At 42.6% G+C, this 12,395-nt stretch overlaps 1 long non-coding RNA gene across 1 annotated transcript in view; it reads right to left on the bottom strand.

The window, feature by feature from the left end:
- Positions 1-1,607: 1,607 nt before the first annotated feature.
- LOC146812676 (uncharacterized) overlaps positions 1,608-12,395 on the bottom strand; it is a 415,934-nt gene continuing 405,146 nt past the window's right edge. The window contains exons 2-3 of the long non-coding RNA XR_014965975.1: positions 9,667-9,743; positions 1,608-1,697 (exon numbers count right to left, since the gene is read on the bottom strand). This is a non-coding gene — a long non-coding RNA (uncharacterized LOC146812676). The remainder of the gene's footprint in view (positions 1,698-9,666; positions 9,744-12,395) is intronic.

The raw sequence follows: 12,395 nt of genomic DNA, 5'->3' as shown, positions 1-12,395 counted from the left end.
ATCACATCTGAATAAATATCACAATTTGAGCTTTCTCCTGCCTACGCCTGCATTACTTTACATGGGTTGCAGCTGGGACCCTTAGCGACCCCTAAATGACGTCCATGATCCTGTGTCCTGAGGCTGCAGCAGCCAGGGCTACAGAGCACGAAGGAGGGGGGTGGTGCTGGTGGGAGGGGGGGCTAAAGCCCTTTTAGCCCAATGGGCATTGCACGTCTGGCTGGAGGGTACAAATATATTATCCTCAAGAACTATGAAGCAGGTGTCTACCTGAGCTCTACTATTGAGACACCTGGCAGTGAAAATATGTAGACAAGCAAATTAAAGTGAGGCGGAGACAACATCCATTGTGAAAAGAATAGCTTTGTTGAAGGCATCTGATAGGTGAAACAAATCTGTATTTTCACAAAATCTTTCAGAAAATAAAAGGCAAATACCATTTTTCTTTCATTGAGGCCCTGTAGTGAAGTACACAATAAACAAATACCAATTCTTACCTTTAATATGACCACTGGCAGAACACCTGTAACATGACAAATGCCCAAACTAATAGTTTGACAGTTACACTCCAAATGTCCCACCAATCACAAAGCGTTCAATTTTGCATTCCGGACCCAATTCTTTTAGCCATAAATCTCCAACAGATTTGGCATGGTTGCCATAAATATGCTGAAGCCACGCCCATAAATAAAAGAGAAGGACTGTGTGATTCATGTAAGTGTCCCCCCTTCCAAGGTTTCAGATCTTTCGAAGTGGAGGTGACAAGATGACAAGAAAGAGTACCATGCAGCACTATGCAGCTCCACTACAAAAGGGGAGAGGGGCCACTCATCAAAGAGTTCACGATATTCTGTGATGCCTACCTGTTCTAAAGGTGCATGGAACCCATCAAACAGCTGCGGCCACTGCAGGTAAGAGAGGTGGGGCGGTGGGGCCGGCTGGGGGGTATTTCGAGAGATGACCACAAGGGAAAATTCATTATTAATGTATTTTTCCCTTGTGGTTGTCTCTCAAAATACCCCCAGACGGCCCCACAGCCTCACCGCTCTTACCTGCCGCGGCCGCGGCTGCCATCAAACCTCTTCAGTAGTAATGAACACTGGCCACGGATGCTGCCACTGATCAATCTATTTAGGATGCTTTACTAAACACTCCAATTTCAACATAGAAGAATGTAGTCAATAGATCTCTGACTGAGGATCAGAACAAGTTTCTTCTGCGGTAAAAGAATGTCTAAACATGGTAGATGTACTGTTGGCTTATGGCCTGACATCATTTATTAATATAGTGCAGAGTAAGCTGAGAGCATAAACTCAGCAACCAAAGCTTCTTTTCCAATTGTCCTTAACAGTTCGACAGGTTTGCCATCATGTCCTGGTCTTTCACGCATCCTCGGCATAAAAAGAACCAATGAGGTCAGTTGTACATTTTATTTAAACTGTGTGACTGCATGGGTATTGTAATGGTTTTAATTAATGGCACAATAAAATATTATTTTAAAAAATATGTAGTCAATGAATATTGTGCTGATCTCCTGTGCAGAAATAGAACCATGGTAAGAATTAATTTCTTTACTATAAAATCATGTTGGATGACTAAATACTTACTCAAAGTATAAATGCGGCGTTGCTGGGCGGAGGGGGTGATGTGAGTGAAACATCAAACTATTACCAGTGTACACTCCCTCAGGTTCACATCTGTGGAAATATCAAATGATGCATTATCCAAAATTATAGTAAAAGAAATTCTCTATGAAAAGTGTTAAGACCTAAATATTTGCATTTATATTCACACCTTCTAGAAACAAAGAAATACCAAGAAACTGCTGTAAATAGTTCATTTTCCTACAGATGTCCCTAGATACATTTGTCAATCTATTCTGGTGCTTTTGATGCTTTCATAGCCTAGTAAAATGTCATGAACATACTTGGTCCATGGTTCTAATTCATATTGCAAACTTCAGCCCTTAAACCTCTTCAAGGTGGAATGGAAAATGTACTGACCTTGCTTCTTAGAAATTACATATAAGTCAGCAGAAAGTCAATCACAAAAACTATGGTGTTTCCACTACCGTCAAAAGATTGGGAATCCCTATCAAAAGTACTTTTCTGAAAGTTCTCGGATATATCAATGATTACATGAAACAGTTCTATCCTACAGTGGAGTTTTGCCACATAAGGTGTTAAACTGCCTCTATGAAAATGAATCTTTGACAGCACTAAAAATATTTTATTCCCAAAAACAGCTGATATATTGTCAGATGAGCAAGATGAGGCTATAGGATCTAGCCTGCCCCTTTATTGTTAGAGTTATACCATCTCCTGGTCAAGCTTTTAACTGAACACAACATGGTATGTTCAGTGCCAATGGTTATCGGTTCCATTGCTTCGTCCAGGATGCTCTTAGCCTGAAATTTCTTCACTTTCCATGCCAACATGTCTCCTCTTAATAACTTCACAGCACCGCAGACAACCCTCCGCCGAACTGCACACCTATTTTGTAAACATGCTGTATTCTAGTGTACTTTTAGTGGAACAATCTGCTTTCAAGCCAGTTTTTAGAACTGGGATAGGCGGAAATATTTATTGTGGTGGATGTGCCTGATCTGGTTTGCCACTACCTCTTGGAGGCTGATGACTCTCTGGTGATATAGGTGGTGAGATCAATGTTGTTGCAGGGATTCTGCTTATGCACAGAACTATGCACAGGAAACCAGGACCTCAGTGAATTGTGGTGTACCAAAAACTCAAAACAGGGGTCTACACGAACTTGTGTACACCCCGGCACCAAATCCAGAAACCGATGTTGACAGGAATCCGAACTCGTTTCCCACGCCAACCACCCTTCCGGATTAAATTCAGAAATATTTAAGGATGTGTTGGAAATGTATGACTGCAACGTAGCAAGGGATAAATCCGTATGATTACCCCAATTTGGATAAGCACCCAGATCCGGAACGGAGGGAGAATTTAATTTTTTTAAAGTAGCCAATCCAAAACAGGTGGTCTGAAAAATGGACGAATTTAAAAATAACATGTGATTCGGGATAAGACAGGCACGATGCAAAGCTTCTGTTCCCTGTACCTGCCACGGTTTAGAACCCCAAACCGATTTAAGATCGATAGTAGCTTTCCACAGATCATATCCTCCAATTGCCAACTCGTCCATAAAGGACCTGGAATACAACAATTTGGTGTGAATCAGTCTAACTTTAGAAACCGACTCAGGCGCAACCTTAAAATAAAAGGAGGCCGGATTTGACACACTGAAATCAGAAAAATAAGTGAATTTGTCCACTAATGTGGCGGAGCTGCCCAGCCTAGGGGCGGGACAGTGTTCCGATTGTGTAAAATTTACAAAATTTCTAAACGTATTTGCTTTGTGTAGGAAATGCGTGCCATAATGTTGATAACAGAATCGCTCATCATAATTAGCAGTATCTAAATACAAATCCTCAGCATCAAATGCAGCATAATATTTCAAATCAGAAAACAGTGCTTCTATGGCCTGAAATCCCAGTCATCCGAGTGGATGTTCTGCTTAACGACATCACCCATAGAAACACGAAATACATTTGGCACATTGATTACTTCAGTGGGGCCATGAATTTGAAATTTTACAGCATCCCAAGCTATTCCATCACGTACAGGCCAGGCAGTAATGTTCACAAAAGTCTGGTCCCTTTTTATGATATGTGATGAGGAGTGGGGGGCCAAAGTTCCATCAATTAGTCGAATTGTAGATCTTTCTTTCAGGTAGTGTCCATTGATAAGTCTAAAGAACACCACCACAAAGCCAATGGACACAAACAAAAAAATACATATGAGCACCAGCCAAATGTAAGTCCAAGGGGGAATTAAAAAGTGTCTTTTGAACCAGGCCACAAAAATCGAAACTTTGGACGGGGCAATGGAAGTCATTGAAATATTGTCAAAAGAGTATTGTGACTGGGTAACTGTGGTGGATTGTAAAACAGGCAATGGAACATCCGCAGGATAAGCATACTCAATATCTTCAGGTAGACCACCAGGTGTCGGTGGCAATAAAGGACCAGTAACTGTATGCATCTCGATGGCAACATCAGGCAAGGTGTCAGAAGCCGGGGCCACAACAGAATTTCTCAGCATCGAAGGGCAAGAAACTGCCGGTGTCATACTAAGAAGAATCGGCCACTCGCTGTAGCTTGACATTGTCAATAGAGATGTACCTGTTATCCTTGCGACCAGGAAGTGGAGGTAAAATGACTGTACGTGTACTCTGTACACCAAGCACCGGAACAGGTGCACGATAAGAGGGGCCGAACTCCTTCTGTTCTCCACCTTCTCACGGACCAGATCACCAACTCGAGGTAGCCAGCCGACTACCGGAATCTGAAGCGCAGCATCAGATGAGGAGGGTACGTGTTCCTTCGCTAGACTTTCTCTGGCTTCTTGAAGATTCTGCAATACAGCACAGTGATCATCTACGTCAAAGGGTGCGGCTGACGCCGCCATGTCTAGACCATCAAGGTCCGGGACAAACATTCGTATGCCAAAGAGCATCATGTATGGGGTCCGCCCACCCAGAGACCTTCTAGGGAGATTATTAAGTGCACGTTGCACGTCATATAAGTGGGCTAGCCAGTTCCGGCCAGTACCTAAAATCCTGGCTGTCAAAGACTGCTTCAACCCCTTCAGTGCCCATGACGAGCTGGACTCGTCATGGGCCGCGGTGGCGCTGTGCCCATGACGAGTCCAGCTCGTCATAGACCCCGCCCGCTAATGCAACGGCCGGCACTGGGCGGGGAAAGGGGCGGGCACTGAAGGGGTTAAGTCACGGTTCATCCGCTCCACTACACTATTACCCTTAGGTCGGTATGGAGACGAAAATTTGACTTGGACCCCCAAATTTCTCATGGCTTCTTTGTACGCCGTAGAGGCGAACGCAGGGCCCTGATCAGAATGAAATGTACCACATGCAAAACTTCCAACAAAGACTCGCAAATCCTTTATGACAGTGCGGGCATCAGCACTCCTTTGTGGCCATAACCACAGAAAACGTGTGCATGAATCCACTGCAACCAAGATGTATTTGTACGCAGTATCAGAGGTAAATGGACCGCAATGATCCAAATAAACACAACCCAGTGGTTTATTGGATATGTACAACTGAGTTTGTGGTGGGCGCGCCGCAGTTGAAGGTTTTATCTGCTGGCAAATGTCACAATTAAGAACATAAGCACGGGCTTGTTTATATAAACCGCACCACCAGTAACGTTGTTGTAACAGAGATACAGTAGCTGCAACGCCGGCATGCGCGGACGCCATGCCCTCATGAGCTGCTAATATCAAAGATGGTCTGCAGTCCGCGTTGGGAATCAATCTGTCACCAACGTCATTAATCCTCACTAAAGGGACGTTATCAGGACTTAAGCGATAATGGTAACGAGAAGGGAAACCTCTAGGAAATTTCGTTCCCTTCTCTGTAGCAGCAATAGCTGCCAAGATGTCATCATCGATCTTACTTTTGGATCTTGTAACTGCTGCTACTAAGTATGTTGCCACTGCTGTTTTTGCTGCCTCGTCAGCCATGCTGGACACCAAACCGTTGGTGACCAAGAGTGTGAATAACATTCACGAGAGGCAGATGTTCTTTAAGTTCTGCCACTCGAACCCAAAGTGTTTTATGCTTAATCGTGCTACCTTTGGAATCATGGTAGTCATTCTGAGACCAAAAATGTAGATTGTCGTTGTAAGATTGGACACAATAAAATGAGTCACTCACTATAAGGGTAGTGACTCGGGGATCAGCAAACTCTAGCGCTAGCACAAGAGCACGAAGCTCCGCCAACTGCGCGGTACAATCACCCAATGATTGCGTATGCACTACATCAGATTGGAATTCACCATTCACGAAAGTACCGGCCACAATTGCGCAGGCCGCTGAATAGGTGTGCTTCGATCCAGTAGCCGGCTGCGCAGAACCGTCAGTGTAAATGACACAATGGTAATCCTCGAGCGGGCGCTGGATGTACGAATTCATACTGTAAAAACTCCTGAGTCTGTAGTGCCGCGTCAAAGATATATGTGACGTCAGGCGATGTCAAGGAAGTGGCCCATTGTATCCACCTTGGATGCAAAGCTTTAGAATTTGGTACAATTGCTTTTGTCACCCCCTCAAGGGCAGGATATGGTGTTACCACCAACATGCGTTTACCTTGCGATAGCGCTTGTTCTTTCAGAATCGCCATCTGCACTGCCATCAGAACTTTCTCGACAGCGGAAAATCGCAGTTCAGCCGAAGTGTACAAGTGTGATTTGTACTCAATGGGGACGGTGTCGCCCTCATTGAACGTTAAGTATGTGAAACCCACTGCGCCTGGCACAATTCGTATTACCAGGTTAGTGTGGTTATCACGCGTCAGTAAGTATTTTGAAGCAAGAAGATCAGCTTGCAATGATTGCAATATAGCTCAATGCTCTGGCAGCCAACATGATTTGGAAAAAGTAGGTTGTATCAAGGCGTAAAGCGGCTTGATACGCTGGGCATAATCTGGAATGTAAGTTCGACCGAAATTCAGAAAACACAGCAGAGATGGTAATTTCTTTAGTGTCGTAGGAGCACGTAGGCATGCGCATTTCTCTAGGAAGTGCGGAGCCAATCCTCGACCTTCATTGTTGAGTTCGTATCCCAAGAACAACACTGTATATTCCGCAATGTGAGACTTCGCAAAGTTGAATTTGTAACCGAAGTCTGCAAACAAAACAATAATGCGATCAATGCGACTGAGATGCGGTTCCAACTCGTCATCTGTGAGATAAATATCATCTACATACGAGTACGCATCAGGGTCTATGCTCTCTAACAGAGAGACAACGCGAGCGGCGTAGACACCAGGGCTGTTTTTATAGCCCATCGGTAATCTTTTGAAATGTTTTTGTTTGCCACCCGAGGTAAATGCCGTCCACTCACTACTAAGAGAGGACAGGTTATGGCTGTAAAAGCCATTGGAAATGTCAAGTGTGGTTTTAAACCGTTTTCTCACGAGACTATCGATGAGAGCCGAACTGTGGGTATTTTGTACTGCGCGTGTCGGGCAATGAGAGTTTAAATGCCGGTAATCCAAAACTAGGCGGTACGACCCGTCAGGCTTCGTCACAGTGAATAAAGGATTATTCATTGGTGACACACATGTTTCAATTACTCCTTGATATTCCAATTGTTCAAGGATAGACGCGACGTGAGGTCTTGCTTCACGACGCATGGGGTATTGGGGTTGTGGCTGGGGCGTGGTTCGCAACGGAATCTCATGGCTGGGGGACAATTTATCATACGGGCAAGACGCATCAGCGCTCAGCACAAAAATAACAGCCATCCCATCATCTGGCACCCCATATGTCGTCAAATGACGTCGTAGAGCTGTATGACTATGCACGGCTATCTCAACCGCCATTAGGACACACTAAAGAGTATCAACGATATCAACAGTAGCACTGGGGTTCAGTAAAAATAACCTTTTTAAAGATCAAGCTTGAAGGAACCTATTAGTCGAAACACAGGTACGTCAAACCGTCACTCCCTTCAACCGGAAATTAGAGTGAGGGTGTTGTGGACTAATATAAGCACTACTAAGGCATTTCAAATCAATAGACCAAACGTTAGGTGCGCCATGTTGCAGGGATTCTGCTTATGCACAGAACTATGCACAGGAAACCAGGACCTCAGTGAATTGTGGTGTACCAAAAACTCACCTCAGAACCCAAAACCCCTTATCTGACCAGCATCAGTGTCCCATTCGTTATCCGAGGTTTATCTCGGCGGTCTCAATGTATAGACAACCCAGAACAAGCGACTTAGGGTATTCTCAGGAATGGTGGGAATCAGAAATACCTGTTCGTAATTATTCTCATATCAGTCCACAACAGAATAAACAGAGACACGGTAAAGTTTAAAGAGTTTATTTATAAACCTCGTGTCCTAAGATGCAGTACTTTGGCTAACATAAGCAGACAAATGATTAAGATCAAAACCATCAGCATAGTTACAATACCATAGAAAATTAAAGGAGTAATCATACTAAAATGACAGTGGATCTCAGCCACCTTCCTTTCGCTAGTAAACTAATATTATTATTATTAGACTAGTAAAAGGTCTCTAGGCTTGAATGGGGAACCCCATACCGTAAAGACCAGCTCGGTGAGATCACATCACAGGATCAGCTAGGCTCTGCTCCTGGGAAAGCTCTTCTTCCGAATGTAATGAAAAACATGTAACACTGCAATATTAAAAGCACCTGACTTTCAGGTATTTGCAGCTGCATGCGTGTTATGGCTAAATAGTGGGCTGATCAACCTGAACCCAACAACATGCACCGTCTAGCGACCCAGACTGTTTCTTTACACGATGTATAGACCAAGGTCGCTGCCCACTGTTCGGGATGTGAACAACAGACAGTTCTCATGTGAAGCAAAGTGGAGCAAGCATTTTCTCGAATAATAACATGTGACTACAGTGTCGTGTGCAAAAGCAGCAAAGGCGGCAAGATGGCTTTCTAACATCTAACGCAGTTGTGCCACCTTAGCATTGTACGTATATAGATAGCAATCTTCACTACAATGTAGGATTGAAGAGACTGATGAGTCAATGTGAACTTGACTGCAGTAATGTGATAGGGTTAGAAAGAAGTTAGGTGCACCAATGGTAGCTTTACAATTTGATAGCAGATAGCAGGGCAGGTTGGTAGCTGATGGTTGACAATGGAAACAGGATGTAAAAAGTCTTCCTAGTTTTAGCACTCAGGGATGGACATTATGGTATAGTGATGTGTGCGATGAAGCCATTTCTTGGTGAGACTGTCTTCAGTTGCACAGATACACATCTCCCATTATCATCAAGTCACTGGACGCCAATACTGATAACACAGTTATGCACATTTTTAAGACAAGGCTTTCCTCTCAATCCTAAGGCTGCCCTTGCATGTCCTCTGTCTATAACAACAACCCCTTTGTCTTCTCCTCTGAATGGAAAGTTCTTGCCACTTGGATACGTAAGCATGAACAAACAACCCAAACTCTGTGCCCCCTGCAAGTCTGTGCAACTGCAAAATCTGGGACATCCTGCCATGGAATTCTCATGCTTATCTTTCTTTCAAAACCTCTAGGACATTCCAGGCCTTACACAGTCCTTTACTGGCACCTTATGTATATAATCTCCTTTCCTCCTGATTAAGTACCCACTTTTTTTAATGACCAGATATTTTGTACTGATGAACTTGTTTGAAACTGAGCACAGTTTACCTTTCGTTGTGCCAGGATCTGAGTTTCTTTATCTGCTGAAAGCTACTGCCATCCTTGAGTACCTTTACTGAAATTGTTACCTACAATAGTAACAGGCAAAGGGAATGTGACTGAGAAAGAAATACTGGACTGGAGCTCACTCTCCGACACTGCTGCGTCTTTATCCAGGGACAGCACCACACTATTTGTATGTTTTATAGTTAATTGGTAATAACGGTAGAATGTCGAAACAAAAGCATACTTTAGAAATCAAATACTGTTTGCACAAGATAACTTTGTATTCAAAAAGAGATATCAACTGTTCTCTGTGTCCCAAGTGAAAAATACAAACCATATAACTTAGGCGACCAATTGAAATATACAACAAGGTTTCATAATACATGGAAATTACCTTATAACAGCCTCTATATTAGTTTTTAGAGAGGCCAGTAAAGGTTCATTTTAAATGCAAGCCGATGACGTTACGACCTGAAAAACAATATGGGTTCTCATCAGGACCTAGAGATAAGGGACCAAAAATAATTCAAAGGCTTGTTGAGTAATAGGCAAAAAAGCAATTGGTGACAATACGAGTTTATTCCAGTAGTTGGAACACAGCACATGAGCTGGCGCATCCGACGCTTCTCCTCAGCAGGTCATGTCAGTAATGCCCGTTGCCAAGGAAAAACGTTCGGAAGACCCAAACTACAAGTTGAAGAAAACATTGCATACACAACACATCTTCCCCTTCTAAAGAACAGAAAATAAAGAGATTGATTGTCAAACAAAAGGTGTTATCTGGACGAATCATGACACACAAAGTCTGAAATCCATTTAGCTTTTGTATGAGTGCGTGTTTTACGACCTCCTTCATCCACACCTCCATTGCTGAAAATTAGTTCCGAATCATCAACCACACCTCCATTCCCTACAATAGGTTTAGAACTGTTAACATCAGTTGCATGTCCTATATTCTCCTTCCTCAGAAGCCTTTAATCATCAACAACGTGATCATCTGGCACAGTCACACATTCACTGTTGCTATTATCTTTAGTGTCACTGCCACACACTAGATTACTGTCAATATCAAAAGTTTCTAATTCTATCCTCAAGGAAGAACTGTCCAGTGTCTTAATACTCTCAAATAGGTCAATATTACTTTTTAATATTGCTATACGTTTCAAATTCCAGACCTTACCATTGTTTAATTGAACTGCATTGCGTAAGACTTTAACTACTCTCATCGGTTCAGAAAATTGGCTCTCCCCCTCCTCACTTTTAATGGCTTTTTAACCTTGACCCAAGACCCTACCTTGATGTGACAAACCTTTGTTCCAAGTTTAAAGTCATAAGTCTCCTTGTACATAAGATGCTTTTTTCAATTCTTGATCTCATGACATCCACAGGCACAATAGGTTTGGAAGTATTAAACAATCATTCAGGGTTGCACTTGTTTCTGACCATTCTCCCGCTCATTACTTCAAATGGTGATACTTCTAATGCATCATGGGGTGTGGTTCTATACATCCATACAGTTTTAAATACATGCATTTCCCAATCACCACCATTTTTGACAGCTGACTGAATAGTATTCTTAAGCACTCTATTAAACCGTTCAATCGTGCCATTACTGCTTGGATTGTATAAAGAAAGTGTTTTATGTTTTATCTCTACACTTTCAAAATAATCCTTTGCAATTTTGGATGTGACTTGAACTCCATTGTCACTAATAAGTAGTGCAGGCAACCCTTTGCCTACAAAAACAATGTCTAAATATTTCCTCAGAATGAACTATATCTACAATCTTTAGTATCTGCCATCTTGAGAAAATATCTATAAGAGATAAAATATATTTTTTCTGAGTGCCAATGGGCCCCATATAGTCAATGGCAACAGTGTGCCAAGGTTGACTAGGAATAGTTGGTTCAGACATTTCAGGTCTCAAAGTGACAAGGGTTTTGTCAGAATTGGCAAACCATACACAATTCCTCAACACTCTCTCAATACACATGTCCATACCTGCCCACCAATTCCATTGTTTCACCCTCTGTTTTGTCTTGACGATGCCACCATGTTCTTCGTGACACATCTTGATAATACTCATTCTGAGTGATAAAGGGGGAACAATTTTCTCTCCTCTTAGGACATTACCATGGAGTACAGATAATTCATCACAAATTTCCCAAAACTGCTTTAATCCTTCAGAAATTCTAGTTTTTTTAGGCCATCCTTCAGTAATAAACACTATGAGTTGTTGTAAATCACAGTCACCATTATACAACTGCAACCATTCTTCTTTTTTAACAATGGATAGGCCTTGGTCATAAACCAATGCAACTTGAACCTTTTCCCATTCGTGGAAAAGAAGGGAGACAGAGCAGCTGGGTCATAGATGACTGCACCACCAGAACTAGTCACTAAGTAGTAAAAGATATTGCCCACCTCAAATGGCCTGCTGCTTATAGGCCATGAAGATAAACATGATACTTAGTTGGATGAGAGGCAATATATCAATGCAAACAATTAGGTCCACAAGAACACATCAATAAAAGGCATTTGCAGGTCAACGTTTTCAGGTCTTTTTTATTCTCAGATGTGCTTCATACGAGAGAACCAGCCAACGCTTTTCGCTCAAACATGGGATTCTTCTGGGCAGGAGGAGTGTAGTGTACCCTCAGATGCTCGATCAGAAAAAGATTGATAGGGGGTCCTAGAGCACAAAGGTGAAGCTCTTGGTAGAATGTAGTCCAATATATGCAAATGATGCCGTGTACTATTAGCGGTATTAACCATGTATACGCGGGGAGCCGTGTCCGGGGAGCTTCTTGTGACCAGCAGGAAGATTCGAAAAAAAAAAACTGTCTTGTAATTCAGTAGGCATGCGTGACAATAAATCTGCAACCACATTCTTCCTACCAGGAACATAAACAATTTTGTAAATGTAATCTTTTGATCTTAATGACAGTCTAGCAATCCTGGCAGAGGCATTAAATAAACCTTCTGTGGTTAGTAACCTTACCGATAGTTTGTGATCACTTCGTTCAGTGCAAGGTTTCCCCCATACCAACGCTCGGAAGTGTTCTAATGCCCATATGGATGCTAGAGTCTCCTTTTCTATCACGAAAAATGTATTTTCAGTAG

Source organism: Triturus cristatus, chromosome 7 (assembly GCF_964204655.1).
Source record: "Triturus cristatus chromosome 7, aTriCri1.1, whole genome shotgun sequence".
Taxonomy (NCBI): Eukaryota; Metazoa; Chordata; class Amphibia; order Caudata; family Salamandridae; genus Triturus; species Triturus cristatus.
The sequence above is the reverse complement of the archived record's forward strand: the minus strand, read 5'-3'. Positions and strand labels throughout refer to the sequence as shown.